At 45.4% G+C, this 21,289-nt stretch overlaps 1 protein-coding gene and 1 pseudogene across 2 annotated transcripts in view; both read right to left on the reverse strand.

Annotated features, from left to right (window-relative positions):
- LOC126480688 (irregular chiasm C-roughest protein) overlaps positions 1-21,289 on the reverse strand; it is a 1,491,349-nt gene that overhangs the window by 1,412,392 nt on the left and 57,668 nt on the right. The gene's annotated exons all lie outside the window — the stretch shown is intronic.
- LOC126482719 (5S ribosomal RNA) lies at positions 6,913-7,030 on the reverse strand (annotated as a pseudogene).

Consider the following 21,289-nt stretch of genomic DNA (forward strand, 5'->3'; position numbering starts at 1 on the left):
AACATTAGAAAAGGATAGACATCTGCCTCGGCATCCAGAGACTTTACTTGTGGATGTGGAGCTGAATTTGCGTGTATATGTCTGTGTGTATGTTGTCTTTCTCAGAAGAAGGCGTTCTTGGGTGTTTAATAGTCTTTTTGTTGTGTCTGTCTGCAACTCTACATCTACGCCATATGGTGAGTAGCACTACCCATGTGACAGGAGAAAGGATTACTTTCGATAAGAGAACTCTCCGCTCCGCAATCGAGTTTGGGATAAAACTGCGGATTGCCTTCATAACCATAAACGCTGCAGCTGTTGCTCTGCATTGGCAACAATTTGCAGCAATTTCTTGTTTCTCTTTGTCGGTCGGTAAATAAGGCTGTCACGCTGGTATGCGGTCGGCCTTGCAGTAGAGGTGCAAGCCGGGAACGAGTTTGTGCAAGGTGCCAGCCGCACACGGCCTGCTGCGCCGAAGAGAGTTGGAGGGTGGGTCGCGGTGGCCTATCTCTGCAATCTGCTGGTCACGTCCCGGTCCGCCGTGATCTTGTGACCCGCGCCACTCGCCTCTCCGCACTTGCTGCTCACTCCTTGTCTGACATCAAGGAGAGCCACGTTCAGAATTACGCCAGATGGCGCTTAACGGTAATCGGAGCGAACTGCTTGCCTTGCCCTTTCTCCGTACACTCGCACTCGCTGGGCGTACATAACGGACTACGCAATTCTAGACGTTAATAAATGTTCTTCTGTTACCAGAGTACTGACGTAATGCTGCAGACGTCGGTAATAGCTCGCTAGTTGTGGGGTACTGACAATAAGAATGCAAGTGCCGGAGGATTCATAGCCGTGAATGTTACAGCAAATTAAAATATCTACAACTTTACCGACGTATTCTGAATGCCCGAAAAGTCTCGTAGATCTTTTTCTACCTGTAGCCTCCTAGTTACTGTCGTGTCTTCCAGAAGATATGAGACACAGCCATACGCAGAGAGGTCGTCACGCGGCAAGGCCAGCCTCCAGAGAGAGAGGCGTAACATAAGAGGGGCGTTCAGCAAATAATGCAACATATTGTCTTCTCGGCCATTTTCCGTTGAAAAATTGGGAACCTATGCGATTGCAGTCTTTCCCGGCGAAGTGAAGATGATGAGTACGAAACTCATTGAACCGTTGCGAGAAGACGACGCCACGAGGCGGCTGATAACCCGAGAAGAGTTCATCAATTGGGAACCTGTTATGGTACCCTATAGTTCCATGAAGTTCCGATAGGTCGCAGCACTATATGTAGTCTTTAAAATGGCATCTTTAATGACGGTGCGTTCCAAGCAGAGTTGTCATTGAGCTGCTTTCGGTGGTGAACCAGACCATTACAGAAATTCATAGGCCCTTGGAGAATGTCTACGGAAAGCTGGCGGTGAACAAAAGCACGGTGAGTCACTGGGCGAGGCGTCTGTCATGATCACAAAGAGGTTGCCGAAACCTGTGCCGGCCGGGGTGGCCGAGCGGCTCTAGGCGCTACAGTCTGGAACCGCGCGACCGCTGCGGTCGCAGGTTCGAATCCTGCCTCAGGCATGGATGTGTGTGATGTCCTTAGGTTAGGTAGGTTTAAGTAGTTCTAAGTTCTAGGGGACTGATGACCTCAGAAGCTAAGTCCCATAGTGCTCTGAGCCATTTTTGAACCGAAACCTGTCCGATCTGCCGCGTGCCGACACGTCGCATACAACTGTGGCACCTGCCATGTGGGAACGTGCAGACACTCTGATTGTGATGCCTCGATCACCTCGCATTAAACACCTTGTTGCTGAACACGAACTCTCTGTTGGTCTCCGCACCAAAGAAGACCCCAAAACAATTCACTGAACTGTTCTTTCTCATCCACGCGACTGGAAGAAGACACAGGTCATAGCAATCTATAAAAAGGGTAGAAAATCGGATGCACATAATTACTGGCCAATTTCATTGACATCGATTTGTTGTAGAATCATGGAACATATTTTGTTTTCAGACATAATGACCTTTCTAGACTCTGAGAAGTTCATCTTTAGAAACCAGCACAGTTTTGGGAAACAGCGGTCTTGCGAGACACAGCTGGCCCTCTTTGTGCATGATATACAACAGGCTCTAGATACCGGCTCCCAGGTTGATGCCATATTTCTCGACTTTCGATAGGCGTTAGACTCAGTTCTGCACTGTCGCTTGCTCCAAAAAGAGCGCGCTTACGGTCTATACGATGACATATGCGGTTGGATAGAAACAGACAGAGAGCAGTATGTCGTCCTGAATGGGGTGACTTCTACAGAAAAAATCGTAACTTCAGGTGTGCCCCAGGGCAGCGTAATAGGTCCGCTGTTTTTTACGATTTACATAAACGATGGCTCTGAGCACTATGGGACTTAACATCTATGGTCATCAGTCCCCTAGAACTGAGAACTACTTAAACCTAACTAACCTAAGGACATCACACAACACCCAGCCATCACGAGGCAGAGAAAATTCCTGACCCCGCCGGGAATCGAACCCGGGAACCCGGGTGTGGGAAGCGAGAATGCTACCGCACGACCACGAGATGCGGGCTTACATAAACGATCTGGTTGATGGTATTGACAGCAGCCTTAGACTGTTTGCCGATGATGCTGTAGTCTACAAGAAAGTAGTATCTCACGGAAGTTGTGAACAAATCAATGAGGATTTGCAAAAAATAAATGCGTGGTGTAATGATTGGCAATTATCTCTCAGTATTGCTAAGTGTAACCTACTGCGTAAAACAAGGAGAAAATTCCCATTAACGTACGAGTACAAAATAAATGCTCAGTCTTTGGAAGCGGTAACATCCGTCAAGTATCTGGGTGTGACTATTCGAAATAATCTCAAATGAAATGAACAGATTACATAAGTAACTGGCAAGGCAAACTCTACATTGCGGTTTATTGGTAGAATCTTGAAGCGATGCAGTCTTTCAACAAAGGAAATTGCCTACAATACGTTAGTTCGTCCAGTTTTAGAGTATTGTTCGTCTGTAAGGGACCCTTGCCAGTCGGATCTCATTCAAGAGATTGAGAAGGTCCAAAGAAGAGCAGCAAGATTCGTGGCTGGTACATTTAGTGATCGCGAGAGCGTTACAAATCTCATAGAAAGTTGGAAATGGGATATCCTTGCAGATAGACGACGCGCTGAACGGAAGGGCTGCTCACTAAATTCCGAAATCCGATATTCGCAATGATCACTATTCAAAGATAAGGGAAATTAGAGCTCGTACTGAGGCGTTCAGACAGTCGTTTTCCCCACGCGGGATCGCGAGTGGAACAGAGGGGCGGAGGGGGAGGGGGGAATATTACTTTGGCGCGAATTGTGCCCTCCGCCACACACCGCTTGGTGGATGCGGAGTATATATGTAGATGAGATCCAACCTACAGACCGGATATCGCACTTTCTGACATCTGTTTGATCTAATCAAGGGATGCACTCCACAGGTAGCAGTAAGTCGATAATGCGGATGTTATAAATGCAGCAAGGTGTTGGTTCCGACGTCGTCCAGTAGAGTAGTACCATGACGGTATACAGGCCCTAACAGTAAGGTGTCGTAAGGCCGTCGCATTTAACGGAAATCGCGTCGAATAACAGGGTTTTGTAGACAATAGAGTGGGGAATAATATGACGTATTTCAATCCTGAATAAAAGCAATCTGTTTTCAGGAAAGAAGAAGTTGCATTACTTTCCGAACGCCCCTCGAAGTTATGGTCCAGCGCACGTAAAACTGAATAAGTTATGCTCCCAAAGTACTTCATTCAGATAGTCTGCAAGCTTCCATGTTTCAATTGCAATCAAGACTTTAGTAAAATAGGAAAGGTAATGATAATACACTGGGAAGACTTTTGGTCTAAATAACAATTGATTTGTTCATTCTTAACATCAAATGACAAAATATGGCTGAAAAGACGCCACACAAACATTTTTTTTTATTTGACAAATGCGTTCAGTAATTTGGGGTCTATGGTGAACAAAGTAATCAGCTGGGGATCACCACACGACACTAACCAAAACTAATCACTTTACCTGACTTCATACATCCCTGGTACGGCCCAAAAACTATGCTATTATCAAGAATTTATACTCTGCTATTCCGTAAAAAAATATGGTTCCAAAGAATAGGGTGCTGAGAAGCATATATTGGAGGCCTACGCCACAGCAGCGAATACTTTACCCTTCTGGTGGTCTGGGCGGCACACCACGATGCGCTTGGCGACTGCAGTCAGGGGCAGCGTCAATCTGTTATTAAAAGCGCCCTCCTGGAAGTATGCAAATGCAACGCAGGTACTTCCCTATGAGCGTCTGAAGCCTCAGTGAATTCCAGTGTGGAGGTGGACCCATTTGCTGGTCTGCCAAACCAATTTGACTCCGTGACACGACTACGCATGAAGGAATATGTCAAATGTTTGGACGGCCGACTAAAAACAAATAAGTTGAGTGCGTCAAGCAAGAAGCAGTACCTCTGACGGTTCAGATAAGCTCTGAGAGTCAGACTAGCAAAGGACACAAGTCTCACCATTTAGGTAAAGACCTGCCATTCTTTACTAGTGAAGTGCTAGTACAGAGTGTCCATCTCGTTCTCTCAGCTTTCCCCGCTAGCTCGGTAGCATAGCACATTTACATCTTAGACTACTACCACTTTAGTGCAAGCCAGTCATGAGCTGGAGCGTGGCAACCGAAGCTGGGAGACTTCCATCTCCTCTGCATACACAGATTTGACCAACCAGTGACTTTAAAAATTAATTGAGAGAAAAGGAAAAAAGATTCAGCTTCACAGCCTCTTACCCACTTTGCTAAAAGCATGACACGGATGGAACAACAGCCCTCTATAAAAGGATCGTTATCTCCCCTCTTGCGTCCATTTCAAACTTTCCAAATAATGGCCATAAATTAGCTAAAAACCTTGTGCCTTCACAGATATGTTTTGTATCAGAGTCTGGACGCCTGGACGCCACTGACCTGTCCCACAGAAAATTGTATAAACTCACAGCCGTCTCATCGGATTCCTACCTAACAAGGGCCCATTCTCTGCTTTACTGCCAGTTATCAATGTTCTGCCCATAGCTCCAGCGACTACTCAGCGCTAATCAGCCTACCTGGGCGCGACCAACGATCGGCCGGCGCCATCCAACGTGTCTGCACAATGAGACTGAGGGACTTGGCAGTCCACAAACTTTTTCACCCAGGTTCTGCAGAAAAAAACGTTCTCCTCGTCCCTCAGCCACCGTACGCTTTTACTGCAGCCAATTAACTCGGCACTCTCGGGGTCAGGGATTTTCTCTGCCTCGTGTTGGCTGGGTGTTGTGTGCTGTCCTTAGGTTAGTTAGGTTTAAGTAGTTCTAAGTTCTAGGGGACTGATGACCATAGATGTTAAGTCCCATAGTGCTCAGAGCCATTTGAACCATTTTGAACTCGGCACTCTCTTCCTTTGCACGCAGGTAAATCTTAGCGCTATTCCTTCACTAGAGCTCACAAACAAGAGCGTTAACTACTGCCAACCATTTCATCATATCAATGAAGTCAGATCGTATCCAGTATGGCAACCAAGTAATAAAGATCATCTCCCCTAACAACATTAAGCAGTATAACACCATATAAGAAGTGAGAGTGCCCTACATTCTCTCAAGTTTCAAAGTGATTATACGTGTGCCAAAAGCAAACATAAGCGGAAACACGGTTCATCTGAAGTCAGTATCAGGAACAGTGTCAACAATATCAGCAGATCTCAAGACTGCATTAGACCCGTCTCTACATTCGCCGGCAAGAAGAGCCCCAATGGACACACTACAAGTCATTGCAGATATTATTCACCTGATCCAGCACCAGACCAGAGTAAAGACAGAGAAGACCAGTAAACACTGAATTAATTCCAGCTTCAAACTAGGGTTAAGTAGTGAAATGGGTGTTAACACTTTCTGGAGGAGCTCAGTCTCCATCCTTGGGGCAGGTGAGCAGCTCCTTGGAAAACATTTTCCGATGGTCACCGCATTATAACTCTAAAGCAATAGATTTGTTTGATGTGTCTTTTGAGATGACGACACCTGCTTTAACTATTCGTAAAAGATGGACTATGAGATAATAAGCTTAGCATATATAGTAACAGTTTTACTGAATCATGCTTTTATGCAGAAAAAAATTATATCACATTCTTACACATGCTTTGCTTGAGTGTGGTATGTTTTGAAACACTCAAGCATACAAAGAAATACGTACATTACAATTTGGATACCACCAAGATGTTTCTTCTCTCCACGTTTTTCCCTTCTGGCTCTTACTGATAGACGAAAGTAATGTGTACGCAACAACATACAAGACACTGTACTCGAGTGCAGAAAGATCGGAATTCGAAAGCTATATGCAGAGACCCCTCCGTGTGCTGCCTAAATGATTACCGATAGACGGAAGGAAGCGCAGTGGCTGCTTAGGAACTTTACGTACTGCACTGCTGATTAGATGCCGTTCAACGAGTCTTACTCCTGTCCCGTCGCATAAGCGTTAAGAAATTGTTATGAATGTTCCTACTATGCGTTAACATATACACTTGTTCATATGTTCCATAAGCCTATTTGACCTGTGACAAAGTGTGTAGTTGCTCCGTACGAACTAACTTGAACGGAATGTACATTCGGTGGAAAGATGTTCTCTTCCTGCCCCTATTTAAGCCTGAAACCAGGTGTACATAGTGAATACAACAATTATGCCCTGAAAAGCACTCCGTCTTCAGGCCACTAGCGGCCTACCGGGACCATCCGACTGCCGTGTCATCCTCCGTGAAGGATGCGGATAGGAGAGGCGTGGGATCAGCACACCGCTCTCCCGGCCGTTATGATAGTATTCTTGACCGAAGCCGCTACTAATCGAACGAGAGCTCCTCGATTGGCATCACGAGGCTGAGTGCACCCCGGAAAATGGCAACAGCGCATGGCAGCCTGGATGGTCACCCATCCAAGTGCCGACCACGTCCGACAGCGCTTAACTTCAGTGATCTCACGGGAACCGGTGTAACCACTGTGGCAAGGCCGTTGCCAATACAACTATTAACAGTATTTTAAATAGTTATTAAACAATTTAACACACCACTGTCAAGTTTACTTTGCATTTCCCTCACATTTATTGTTAATGTTCACACTTCAATATGAACTGTTTGCATTGGATTACAAATGGTTCAAATGGCTCTGAGCACTATGGGACTTAACATCTGTGGTCATCAGTCCCCTAGAACTTAGAACTACTTAAGCCTAACCAACCTAAGGACATCACACACATCAATGCCCGAGGCAGGATTCGAACCCGCGACCGTAGCAGTCGCGCGGTTCCGGACTGAGCGCCTAGAACCGCTAGACCACCGCGGCCGGCGCATTGGATTACAGAGATTTAACAATACTGATAGGTAAACTCCCAAGGGTTCTGAGTAGCCTAACAAAAATTTTTAATTTACTAATAAGCAAGGGCAAAAGGTCCGAAGGCGATGCGAACATAATTACTAGGAATGACTAACTCAGTAACATCGCTGTCTGAAAGCTGCCTCCCGACTACTTACATAAAGTTTTCGTATTTCATGGCAGGCGATAACTCACTGTGATCTTGTGAACGACGGCTATTTAATGATGCTAGTAGGACAGATATTAAAAATGTTGAAGTATAAAACTATTACAGGATATTAACATAAAAGACAGAAAAAGTGTAGAATACAGATTAGGCACGGACGTTGTTGTGGTTAACAAGAATCTGAGTGTTCTTAAATTAATACAAATAATAGTTGGTTTTTATCACGTGGAAGTTACGGAGCTCACTTGGACCTACGAAAGGACATAAGGAGTATCCTGCAAACTTCGCTCTTCTAATTTGAATATTTCATTAACGAAGATACAGTTTTAGAAAAATTATACGTTTCTGGAATCAGAAAAAATTTGAAAGTATTACGATTTTGTATTTGAACAATCAAGAAATTACTGTTTTGAATAGTAGTATCTTTTAAAATACTAAGTCTTCGGAAAAAGTAAAACGTCTGTTTGAAAGAGGAGAATGAGGGCTTTTAAATAAGGTGTGTAAATCCTAAAACAAATGGTTATCGGCGGGGTCGAATTTTGAGGCGCTCGCGGTTTACATGACTAAAATCGTGGATATTTCTAAAAATAAAATGTTTTCTCCAAAAATAGTTATACTATTAGCATCAAAAAAAAAAAAATGGTTCAAATGGTTCTGAGCACTATGAGACTTAACATCTGAGGTCATCAGTCCCCTAGAACTTAGAACTACTTAAACCTAACTAACCTAAGTACATCACACACATTCATGCCCGAGGCAGGATTCGAACCTGCGACTGTAGCGGTCGCGCGGTTCCAGACTGTAGCGCCTAGAACCGCTCGGCAACTCCGGCCGGCTATTATCATCATTGTGGTCTGAAAACTATACTGTGAATAACAAAGTTTAGTGAAATGCAGCTTAGACAAGCATTTAGCAGTTTTATTAAATCATTGTATTTGCTTTGTGTGCGAAGAAAAATACGTGTAGGTAAAGAAAAACACTGTTTGTAAGGAGTGGAATTATGAAAGTGGAGCGACTCCATCGTGCTACGTTTCAGACTCTAGAATGAATATTTTAGTGTGGAACTGAGTGCGCGCTGTTTCGAAACTACTTGGTGGATGAAAATTGTGCACCGAAAATGGACACGAACGCGGAACCTGTCTCACCACAAGAAAGTTCCGAGGTAGCGTCTGAGTCCGGCATACAACTTTTATTGGTGTGGTCGTTTGAAAAAGTGCGCACTCCAGTGAAAAGTAAAAGATTCATTCTGGATACAGTCTCCTAGGCTGAGGGTAAGGCATTTCTCCGGAATATTGTTTCTTCCAGAAGTACTAGTCTAGCAAGAGATACAGGGGAGCTTCTGTGGTGTGTGGATAATACGAGAATGACTGATTGAAGGGAAGTTGTGAAGCCCATCGTGAATCACATCTGGACATCTCAGATGGTAGGAGTACAGCTGCGAAACGCATGGTTCCGAGTTCGATTGTCTATGTAGCACACGATTGTAATCTGTCACGTGATTTCACGTTGAAGCTGTTCACTATAAGGGACTGGCTGGGAGACTGACCTTTTTCTAGTAATTTCGGAAGATTAGAAGCTCACCTAATCGTCCATCCTTGTGCAGCACAATCAGGTTTACTATTGAGATTCCGAGAGGGAAGGTTCCGGCAACAATTTTTTCAACATATTAATTCCTGCCACACTCATCTCACGAGATGACCATAACGAGAAAATCCAAGAAGTTAGAGGTATTAAGAAGGTTCACCGAAAACTATTCTTGCTACGTGGCATTCGTGAATGGGATAAGGACGGGAGAAACAGATTTTGGTACCAAACGTACCGTCTGTCACACACAGTAAAGCGTCTTACGGAGTGTAGACGTAGATGTAGAACTTGATGGCCCTATTCTACCAGGTTAAATAATCCTAAAATAGTAAATAAAAAAGTAAATTATCAAAGCTAGAGGTAGTGGTTCACGGCATTAGCGTTATGTTTCCTTGAGATGACTAATTTCTGTTCCCCATGGTTAGTGTTGCTCAAGTGTTGCTCAAATGTCTCTACAACCTCAGTCAGCCTTGCTTTAACCCCTTCAAACGCAGTGCTCTGGATGAGCACAGAGTAGCCATCACCGTTAGAGAGCACGTATGGTGATCAACGTGGAAACTTGCGTCACTCCAGTGTCTTGTGCCGCTACGTATACTCCGCTCTTGCAGGAAGACGCATCAAAAATTTGGAAATTTGTGGTAAGGTCTTATGGGACCAAACCGCTGAAGTCATCGGTCCCTAAGCTTACACACTATTTAACCTAACTTAAACTTACGCGAAGGACAACGCACACACCCATGCCCGAGGGAGGACTCGAAACTGCGACGGGGAAGCCGCACGGACCTTGACAAGGCGCCTGAGACCGCGCTGCTACCCCGCGCGGCAAGAATCAGCCAACCACAGCGTGGGGTGCGCGCGAATAAACCTATAAGTGATATCGCTGCTAGGACACTTCCCATGGCTGATGTGTAACTGCAGATTCCTATTCTTCATAGGTGGAAAGATTTTTCATCGCCGCAGTACTCACTTTCCGCAGCAATACTCAGATTCAGGCTGATACAGTGGCATTCGCATCATGGTGGTGAAAGATATTTACACCGTCAGTATTTGGCATGCAAGGGAAGGAGAAGTGGTGGTGTAAAGTTTTTGGTCTTTACACCGAAGTCCTTAGTTACATTACAAACGACTCCACAGCGTCTCATGGAGTGAGGATGTAGTGCAGCGGCTTTCCAGCAGAGACGTTTAGAAGACGTGTCCCTGTAACTCGATTACAAAGAGAGAGAGAGAGAGAGAGAGAGAGAGAGAGAGAGAGACTGAAATGAAATTGAGACTGCTGTTCCAATTACAAATTCGGGTTGCTTATACTACAGGGCTATTACAAATGATTGAAGCGATTTCATAAATTCACTGTAGCTCCATTCATTGACATATGGTCACGACACACTACAGATACGTAGAAAAACCCATAAAGTTTTGTTCGGCTGAAGCCGCACTTCAGGTTTCTGCCGCCAGAGCGCTCGAGAGCGCAGTGAGACAAAATGGCGACAGGAGCCGAGAAAGCGTATGTCGTGCTTGAAATGCACTCACATCAGTCAGTCATAACAGTGCAACGACACTTCAGGACGAATTTCAAGAAAGATCCACAACTGATAACTCCATTCGGCGATGGTATGCGCAGTTTAAAGCTTCTGGATGCCTCTGTAAGCGGAAATCAACGGGTCGGCCTGCAGTGAGCGAAGAAACGGTTGAACGCGTGCGGGCAAGTTTCACGCGTAGCCCGCGGTAGTCGACGAATAAAGCAAGCTGGGAGCTAAACGTACCACAGCCGACGGTTTGGAAAATCTTACGGAAAAGGCTAAAGCAGAAGCCTTACCGTTTACAATTGCTACAAGCCCTGACACTCGATGACAAAGTCAAACGCTTTGAATTTTCGGCGCTTTTGCAACAGCTCATGGAAGAGGATGCGTTCAGTGCGAAACTTGTTTTCAGTGATGAAGCAACATTTTTTCTTAATGGTGAAGTGAACAGACGCAATGTGCGAATCTGGGCGGTAGAGAATCCTCACGCATTTTTGCAGCAAATTCGCAATTCACCAAAAGTTAACGTGTTTTGTGCAATCTCACGGTTTAAAGTTTACGGCCCCTTTTTCTTCTGCGAAAAAAACGTTACAGGACACGTGTATCTGGACATGCTGGAAAATTGGCTCATGCCACAACTGGAGACCGACAGCGCCGACTTCATCTTTCAACAGGATGGTGCTCCACCGCACTTCCATCATGATGTTCGGCATTTCTTAAACAGGAGATTGGAAAACCGATGGATCGGTCGTGGTGGAGATCATGGTCAGCAATTCATGTCATGGCCTCCACGCTCTCCCGACTTAACCCCATGCGATTTCTTTCTGTGGGGTTATGTGAAAGATTCAGTGTTTAAACCTCCTCTACCAAGAAACGTGCCAGAACTGCGAGCTCCCATCAACGATGCTTTCGAACTCATTGATGGGGACATGCTGCACCGAGTGTGGCAGGAACTTGATTATCTGCTTGATGTCTGCCGAATCACTAAAGGGGCACATATCGAACATTTGTGAATGCCTAAAAAAACTTTTTGAGTTTTTGTATGTGTGTGCAAAGCATTGTGAAAATATCTCAAATAATAAAGTTATTGTAGAGCTGTGAAATCGCTTCAATCATTTGTAATAACCCTGTATAAAGCAAACTTATAAGGCCATGTGACACTGTTGACGGTGACCTCTCCTTCGGATGGGGGCGTTAAGCCCGACGGGCCCCTTATTGCTTTTATTTTCAAGTTCAGAGGTAACCTCTATTTGTTTCGCAAATGGAATATTCCCATGGAGAGAGAAATCGCTGGTGATGAAATAACCACACTAGAGCTAAAATTATAGAAAGTGCTTGAGTCCCGCGAGACTGGGATAATATCACAGCAAGCCGCCTCCATGAAAAACGCGACCACACCATAACACCACCACCTCCGAATTTTAGTGTTCGCACTACACAAGCTAGCAGATGAAGTTCACCGGCCATATCCGCACTCTGTCATCGGATCGCCACCTTGTGTACCGTGATGCGTCACTCCACACAACATTTTTCCACTATTCAGTCGTCCAGTGTTCACGCTCCTCACACCAAGCGAGGCGTCGTTTGGCATTTACCGGCGGGATGTGTGGCTTATGACCAGCCGCTCGACCGTGAAATCCAAGTGTATCCTGATGCAGTTTGGAATGCCTGTGTGATGGTCTATATAGATGTCTGCCTATTACACATTACGACCATCTTCAACTGTCGGCGGTCTCTGTCAGTCAACAGACGAGTTCGGCCTGTACGCTTTTGTGGAGTACGTGTCCCTTCGCGTTTCCAAATGTGTGTGAATTCCTAAGGGACCAAACTGCTGAGGTCATCAGCCCCAGACTTACACACTACTTAAACTAACTTGACACTAAGGACAACACTCACCCCAACTCGAACCTCCGGCAGGAGGGGCTGCACGGTTAGTGACATGGCGCCTCCAACCGCACGGCCACTCCGAGCGGCTTCGCGTTTCCACTTCACTATCACATCGGTAACATTGGACGTAGGTAGCGCCCGATTCTGCTCTTCACGATGTCCAATGCCTAGTGAGGTCGCTGATATGGAGTACCTACAGTAGGTGGCAGCACAATGCACCTAATATGAAAAACGTACTTTTTTGGTTGTCTCAGGATACATTTGAGCCGGCCGGAGTGGCCGAAGGGTTCTAGGCACTACAATCTGGAACCGCGCGACCACTACGGTCGCAGGTTCGAATCCTGCCTCGGGCATGGATGTGTGTGATGTCCTTAGGTTAGTTAGGTTTAAGTAGTTCTAAGTTCTAGGGGACTGACGACCTCAGAAGTTAAGTCCCATAGTGCTCAGAGCCATTTGAACCATTTTTTGATGCTTTTGATCACATAGTGTACTATACGGGATGGCATTCACGAAGACTTTATGTCCAAAAATTCAAATGGCTCTGAGCACTATAGGACTTAACATCTGAAGTCATCAGTCCCCTAGAACTTGGAATTACTTAAACCTAGCTAATCTAAGGACATCGCACACATCCATGCCCGAGGCAGAATTCGAAGCTACGATAGTAGCGGTCTCGCGGTTCCAGACTGAAACGTCTAGACTTTATATCCCGGTATCGACGTGTTCCCTGTTCACTATCCTTGACAGCTGCGCGGTAAATCTGTACAGCAGTGTCACACATTCATTCGGCCGCCAAAATTTTGTATTTTCCGTGGATACCCGTACAAATATCAATTTGTGAGCAATTTGAATAACTTCTTTGTGGTGCGTCATACTTAATTTGTCTCAGAGTGAATTTAGAAAATAAATACACTCCCAGTTGTACGTGATTGTGCTGCGTGAGTACTGTGAGTGCAGTGAGCATCATCGGGGGATTCACCGACGCTGTTGAAGAGACGACGGTCAGAAGCAGTGGATGTATTGGCTGCTCTTGCAGAAAGACGCGGCGGGGCGTGCCTCGCTAACAGCTCAAGGCCGAGCCGACTGGCGGCCGTTGGCAGTCGACCAGCAACCGGCGACCGCCGACCTCCATATCGCTGTGAGATGGCGTCACGACGCGGCCTCGCTGGGCGTGGGCGCGCCGCGGTCACCGACCGCCCGCCGTTGCACTTGCTTCCTCCGACTACCTCCTCGTCACGTTATCTTTGCTTTCTGCCTGCTTTCGCCGTCGCCCTTTGTGCAGCTCTGTGCGTGGCATTCAGGAGCACGACCGCCGACGCATATAAGAAGGAAATGAGGTGGCTCGATTGTGCTTGTGTACATTCCTTCCCGCTAGTGTGGCTTGGGCTATCAAATGCACTCCTCACAGACCAGGCCTCTAGGCTCCTCAGAAACGTATCCAAGAAAGAGTATATTTCTAAGATTGCTATTTTTGGTATAATTCATTGAACTGTCATTCTTGTTGGACAACGTCTATCGCGAAATCTTCGTTTGTACAACTCGGCTGTTCTCTTGGCATTGACTCCTACCTGCACAGGTTCCATCACCAGCTTCAGACGAAGGTGTGGACTGCGACGCGCAGTCAGGACATTGATGACAATGTCGGATGAGGTCTCCTAAGTTACCTGTAACGGAATGGGAGGGAGAGATATATAAAATCTGTCGGGCATGTCCGTCTCTCGACACCGTACGTATGTATGGAATACCTGTAGGCCTGACTGCCTTGATGCGCAACAGAGTCCGAAACTCTTGCAGGAACACAGGACTCGCTGCGAGCAAGTAGGTGAATGGACAGTCGACACTACTAGCTGGCGACAAATTGAGCTGTGTCAGACGGTAAGCGTGTCCGGATGACTGAGGCGGTTAAGGCTACCGCCCATGTCAAGCGGGAGATTCGGGATCGAGTCCCGGTCGGGAACAAATTTTTAACTTTCACCATTGAATCATTTGGATGCTCGATTGTGGCTTGCGTCGGCCTCTCGTTCGAAGCAATGTATCGCCCAATAGTTCGGAGAGCAGTCTTGCAGCGACTTTATACCTTTTTAGGTCAGTGAGTACACCCTACCATCCTATATATTAGTCCTTCCCAGCACCTTCCAGCTCTTGAGTTCTACCTTTCGCTTTCAGACACGATGGCTCTCATTACAACTCGTTCCGACAATAAACAATCAAGTACTTTAACACCAATGGGGGACGCATTCGGGAGGGCGACGGTTCAATCCCACGTCCCGCCATCCTGATTTAGGTTTACCGCGATTTCCCTAAATCGCTCCAGGCAAATGCCGGGATGGTTCCTTTGAAAGCGCACGGCCGACTTCCTTCCCCGTACTTCCCTAATCCGATGAGACCGATGAGCTCGCTATTTGGTTTCTTCCCCCAAACAACTCAACCCAAGCAATGGGGGACAAGTGAAAGACAGTGCATGTTCGTCTAAATATTTTGACACAGAGAAAATATCAACTGTTACTCGTTGCTACTGCCAGAAACAAACTCTACAGAGCTTGTTATTTACCAATAAGCGGAAAACTCAGTAACTTTTGCTAGATATTTATCACAATTTCAGCTGGCCTCCCTCCAATATATACATGCTCCTCTTAGGTTTTACTGCGTCAGCATCAAACTGCTACTCTGTAGTAACTGCTCCCTACAGCTCGGCTGTTTTATTGCTCCTGGCTGCTTCCTGGTAATCACTGCCTTCGGCTTCTGCATTGTTTATGTAGAGGTTTTTCAGGGACTTACATGCGAGGTACTCCAGTAACACGTTTTCCCTAAATGGTCCAAATGGCTCTGAGCACTATGCCACTTAACTTCTGAGGTCATCAGTCGCCTAGAACTAATCAAACCTAACTAACCTAAGGACATCACACATATCCATGCCCGAGGCAGGATTCGAACCTGCGACCGTAGCGGTCGCTCGGTTCCAGACTGTAGCGCCTAGAACTGCACGGCCACTCCGGCCGGCACGTTTTCCCTAACTCTTCTGAAGGTCATACTAAAGATTCTTCCAGAACGTTCTCTAACATTCTGACTTACATCAGCATCGGCTAGTCGCCTCGTTGCCCCAGGGTATTATCCTTGTCTAGCCATTACAGCACAGCCACTTCCGGAGCACGCTGTCAGCAAGTCAGACTTCATAGTAGCAGTGACTGACTTCTTGATGTGCTCCTGACACCACGTCCTCTGCCTTGTCTTAAATATTATTCTTAATATAGTTTCTCCCCTTTCCTCGCAGTTACGTCATTGTCGCCCGGGGTGGCCGAGTGGTTCTAAGCGCTACAGTCTGGAAATGCGCGACCACTACGGTCGTAGGTTCGAATCCTGCCTCGGGCATGGATGTGTGTGATGTCCTTAGGTTAGTTAGGTTTAAGTAGTTCTAAGTTCTGGGGGACTGATGACAACAGCAGTTAGGTCCCATAGTCCTCAGAGCCATTTTTTTAAGTTACGCCATTTCTTACATTAATTTTATAGTCATGACAGCGTTTCTTCTACATTCTCCCTAAAAAAAAAGCGTACCTAGTTTCAATTGGTTTGTGAAGTTTTTTTTTCTTTTCTTTTCTTTTTTTTTTTTTTTTTTTTTTTTTCAAACTGGGCACCACTCGACTAAGTTTATAATACAGACGACATATGGCTCCTTTATATTGTTATCACGGGCGGTACAACACGGTCTCCCTCTTACTTACGTGACGTATTTCTTTACGTTCTTTTGAAATCACCAACTGTCGCATTAGACAACGATGAGTTTCAAGTTCAAAACAGGTAAATCGTAAGTCAAAAATAAAGTAATTAATCCGAAATTATCTGTTTGCTTTTAAAGAGTCGAACGTCGTTTGAAATCGTTCCTGCTGAAAATACGACAGTAGTAGCAGAAATTACTATAGTTCGCTTCGAGTATATGATACCGATATCTCTGTTCTTGAAATAGCTACGTTGTTTTGTGAGAACCTTTTCACGTCGGATTTGGGAGATAACGTAATTACGATGTCTTAAACGGTTCAGGAAAGTTCGGAGGCGAGGAGTTTAGCCGAATCATTCTGTATATTCCACAATGCGATTTGTTGTTGACAATATTGACTCATCGAAAAACTGGAAATGTTCAAATGTGTGTGAAATCTTATGGGACTTAACTGCTAAGGTCATCAGTTCCTAAGCTTACACGCTACTTAACCTAAATTTTCCTAAGGACAAACACACACACCCATGCCAGAGGGAGGACTCGAACCTCCGCCGGAACCAGCCGCACAGTTCATGACTGCAGCGGAAAAACTGCAATATTTATCAGTGAACACTGGGAGGATAAAAGAATTTGTACTCTGGTAAAACTACCTGAAGCAATGTACAGAGAGGCTTTCAATAGTCACCAGGTTTCATTTTCAGTATAACTGTGAAAAATGACTGAAAAACCCCAAGCCTTCAAATCTATTCTGTAGAGAAGTTTCCTCGCAGTAGCTGAGAAATTCTTTCTACAGTGAGTTATTTATTAGAGCCCTATACAGCAATTTTGACTCGTATCTTATTAATTCTATAGTTCTTTTTTCTTATGAATTTTCTAATCAGCATTATGTAAGCTGTGATCTGACTAGTCTCATTCACTTAAATTTTGGTTACACAATAAATCACACAAATTTAAAGATTGCCGATTCAACTAAATACATAAGATTATACTCACAAAAAACTTAAAGCAGCAACATCACATAGAATGTGTTGTGGATTAAGTCGACCAAAGACTGCGTTTTATTGGCAGAAAGAAGATGCAACAAATCAACTAAAGAGTCTGCGTAAACTAGGCTTGGCCGTCCTCTTGTGGGGTATTGCTGCGCAATAAGGGATCCTTGCTGGATAGGGCTGACTGAGGACATCGAAAAAGTTCAAAGAAATGGAGCTCGCGAAACAGGAAAGTACGAAAGAGTGTGTTACAGACATGATACGCGGAGTGGGACGGCGATTATTAAAACGAGTGCGCTTTTCGTGGTGGCGAAACCTCTCCATTTACTTTCGATCACCGACTTCCTTGTCCAAACGCGGAAATATTTTGTTGACTCGTGTCTACATACATACATACGTCCTATTCGAGAGTATTTCGGCAGAAAAATAGTCTGAAAGCAATTCTATTACTCCTTCGCCAAACACTGAAGTGCATGTTGCAGAGAAGTCATACAGATATAGATGAAGGTGTAGGTGACCAAATAGCTTCTGCCCCCACCGTATTATCCCGTAGAACGTAATAAATAAACAATACGATTAAGCTATACAAGTAGATGCGAATCGGCTGTCTCTGCAGCTACGGCGGTGCATTTCTATTTCTCAATTTGTCTGTGTCTGTCGTGTTCCACACGAACACAGTAAATTTCATCTTGCGCAGCAGGACCAATGGAGCAACAAAATTCAGCACAGTACAACGCGCAGTCGATGTCGGTGGAACGTTACGCTCGGAATTAGTTCGGCCCTGAGGCATCTGGGCGCGTGCTGATGTATAGCTAAACTTGCGGCCCCTGACAGCGAGGCAACACGCACGGCACTGCAGCGGGGTGTGGAATATTGGCGGCGGCTGCGGCCGGACTTGTCGGCGATGCCCCACCCCAGTACCCCCTGGCCGATGTTTAATTCACGCCGGCCAACTTGCCGACCCGCTGCAATCGACCTCAGGCGTCCGCTAGCCACCGGCTTCTCAGGGCAGGCGGCCCAAATGGCGCGAAAGCCATTCTCCAGCGTTCGGCTGCTTCGGAACCGCTTTGGCTTCGCAGTAAACAGCTTATTCAGTGACTTCTTTCCTTCTTCTGTTTAGGAACGCTACTTTTATTGGTACAAAATATAACAGTGCTCTTGTTACTGAAAGAGCGTGAAGTCTGTATTCTGACAATGTTATTCCCACTTTATTACACTATCATTTAGGGAGGCGGCACTGAACGTAAAAATTATTAATGCAGAACCTGTCATAGGATTTGCCGAACTAGAAAACAGTTCGACAGTATAAAATGGTGCAGGATGTTCGAAAGTCTCAAAAAATGTTTGTAAGCTTCAGGGAGAAATGCGTAAAATATAAGGGCTGGACATAAATAAGGAAACATCAAGAAAAAATGCATGGTTGCCAGAAAAATCTGCAGTCTGTTGTGTTTGATCACAAACGACACTTGTGCAACGTCCTCACTACGGTGCAAGTGTCAGTGATGATCAAAATAGAGTTCTGTGTAGACGTAAGTGCATTTTCTGGAAGAGCTTAATGGCGCTCAACGACGACGTTCTCTACGGTAAAATAAATGTCTTGTGACGAGGGCCTCCCGTAGGGTAGACCGTTCGCCTGATGCAAGTCTTTCGATTTGACGCCACTTCGGCGACTTGTGCGTCAATGGGGATGAAATGATGATGATTAGGACAACACAACACCCGGTCCCTGAGCGGACAAAATCTCCGACCCAGCCGGGAATCGAACCCGGGCCTTTTGGATTGACATTATATTGCGCTGACCTCTTTTTTCCATTTTGTTCGTTGTTGATCGTTGTGTTTGGTCGTTTGGACGTCACAATGACATCCGTTCAAGTTCGTTTGTTGATTCTGCCACTCAGTTTTTTATTGCAGAGGCCGACAGGCTCTCTGACCGAACACGCTGAGCTACCGTGCCGGCAACCACTCAGCTACCGGGGGCGGACGTTATCTACGGTGAGTGCATTTGTGTCTAACCTTAGTGAACTCGAACGTGGGCTAATTGTTGGTGTTCGTATGGTGGCTGCATTATTAACCAAGGAAGCCGAAGCGTTTCGTGTTCCAAGAGGCAACATATCGTAGATTTATATCACATACAAGTGGAGCGGAAAAACATCATTCGCTAAGATACAAAGTGGACGAAAGTGGACTTTGAGCGATGATGGCAGACGGTAGTTGGAAAGGACGACAGCTAGAAAAGTCACTGCGGAGCTCGTAAGGGGTCCATCACCCTGCTGGAGCAAATGTAATTTCGATATATTGCTCACGCGCTGCCTGCGACAGAAAATATCTTTGTTGCAATAGAGTCGCAGGTCAGAGCGGTCTCGGCAGTTGTCGCAATCCCTCACTGCAACTCGAGCGACCGCAACTGCTCTGTAGCAGCGAGCGATTGCGACAACTACCGAGACTGCTCTGACCTCCGACTCTATTGCAGCAAAGATATTTTCTGTCGCAGGCAGCGCGCGTGAGGTATACTTCGAAATTACTTTTGCTCCAGCAGGGTGGAGAATCCCTTAAAAACTTAGTGTCGTATTCGCAAGACCTGTCAGGATCGAAACAACACTAAAGGACCTCTAGAAGCAGGTAGCTGCAGGGCGAGCTGGAAATCCAAAACCACTCATCAATGACACAAATCCCCGTAACAGCAAAACGTGGTGCCGAAACAGTAAAAGCTGCATTTAGTTGGATGGCTTGTTTCACGCTGTTTGCAAATTCTGACCGATTTTATGTCTCAAAAATAGAAATGGCAGGTGTTTGGTGATGATTTGGGCAGTCATATCGTGGTATGCCATGGTTACTCTGCAAGGTTGCGTTACTGCCAAGGATTACGTGACTATTTTGTCATATCATGTCTCTCCTATGGTCAAACCTCATAAAACTTTTCTAGCCAAAGTACAAACAGCAGAAATACTCATCTCGCGCTCATATGTAACATTTGTAACTAAGCACTTAGTATATAAGCAACATAACAGGTAAAATTCAAGACACATAATATAAGAACTGAAGATTAATTAATAATCCCAAGAAATAATATACTTTACACTCGCACAATACTGCACTTTCCGCAATGTACATAATAGTTATAGTGTTTTGTAAATATTGTTTAGACATATTAATCCGTATATTAAACTGTAGCGAAGCGGTATTGTAAGGCTCGAAGTAATTCCCAGGCTTTTAGACCAGATTGGCTCAGATGGGAACTTAGTCTCTCTCTCTCTCTCTCTCTCTCTCTCTCTCTCTCTCTCTTTCTCTCTCAATCCAAGCCTTTCCTATCGTCTTGTGGTGTGCGTACTGTAAGACCTTCGGTACACACAGCAACAGATTATTTGACTTGTCGCTCTAACGAAGTAGGCGAGTGTCAGCAATATATCTCGTGGTTTTATCGTGGCGTGTTTATCTTCTGCCGTTAGGTCAGACGATAGAAATGCCACTTGCACGCTTAGAGTAGCAGATTGACGGTGACCAACTTTAAACAGAACTTGATTAATTTTCACACACATTTATGAAAATAGTAACAAGCATGAACCTTACGCAACTTGATTCTGGATGCTATTTACAATTGACAATCTGAAGTTCTTTTGGTCTTGGTACGTTAATCTTATTCTCACATATCTCTGATACTTGACAAAATGTCTATTCATTTATCTTCATGGCTATGTACAGGAATATGCTAATCTTCTTAGGTGCAGACTGAAACTTGACTATAGACTGGTACAGACTAATGCAGACTGGTACAGACTGGTGCAGCCAAATGCAGACTAATGCAGACTGACCTATCGGAGATCTGTACACTCGTTATAATACCTCGCACATTCAGGTATCACTGTGCGAGTGTGATCCGCAAGGAGAAAAGGTTCTGCATTAGCAGAAATCTCATTGGCTGCGTTACATATTAAGACGTGGATCGGCGGAAGCAGAAGTTGGTCCGTCTCTAAGGCAGCGCCATCTCGTAGTGCGGAGACAGACGAGGGCTGCGCCTGTGCTGTTATGCTTAGTGGGGCGCGCTCTAGTGG

Source organism: Schistocerca serialis, chromosome 5, assembly GCF_023864345.2.
Source record: "Schistocerca serialis cubense isolate TAMUIC-IGC-003099 chromosome 5, iqSchSeri2.2, whole genome shotgun sequence".
In the NCBI taxonomy this organism is placed as follows: domain Eukaryota; kingdom Metazoa; phylum Arthropoda; class Insecta; order Orthoptera; family Acrididae; genus Schistocerca; species Schistocerca serialis.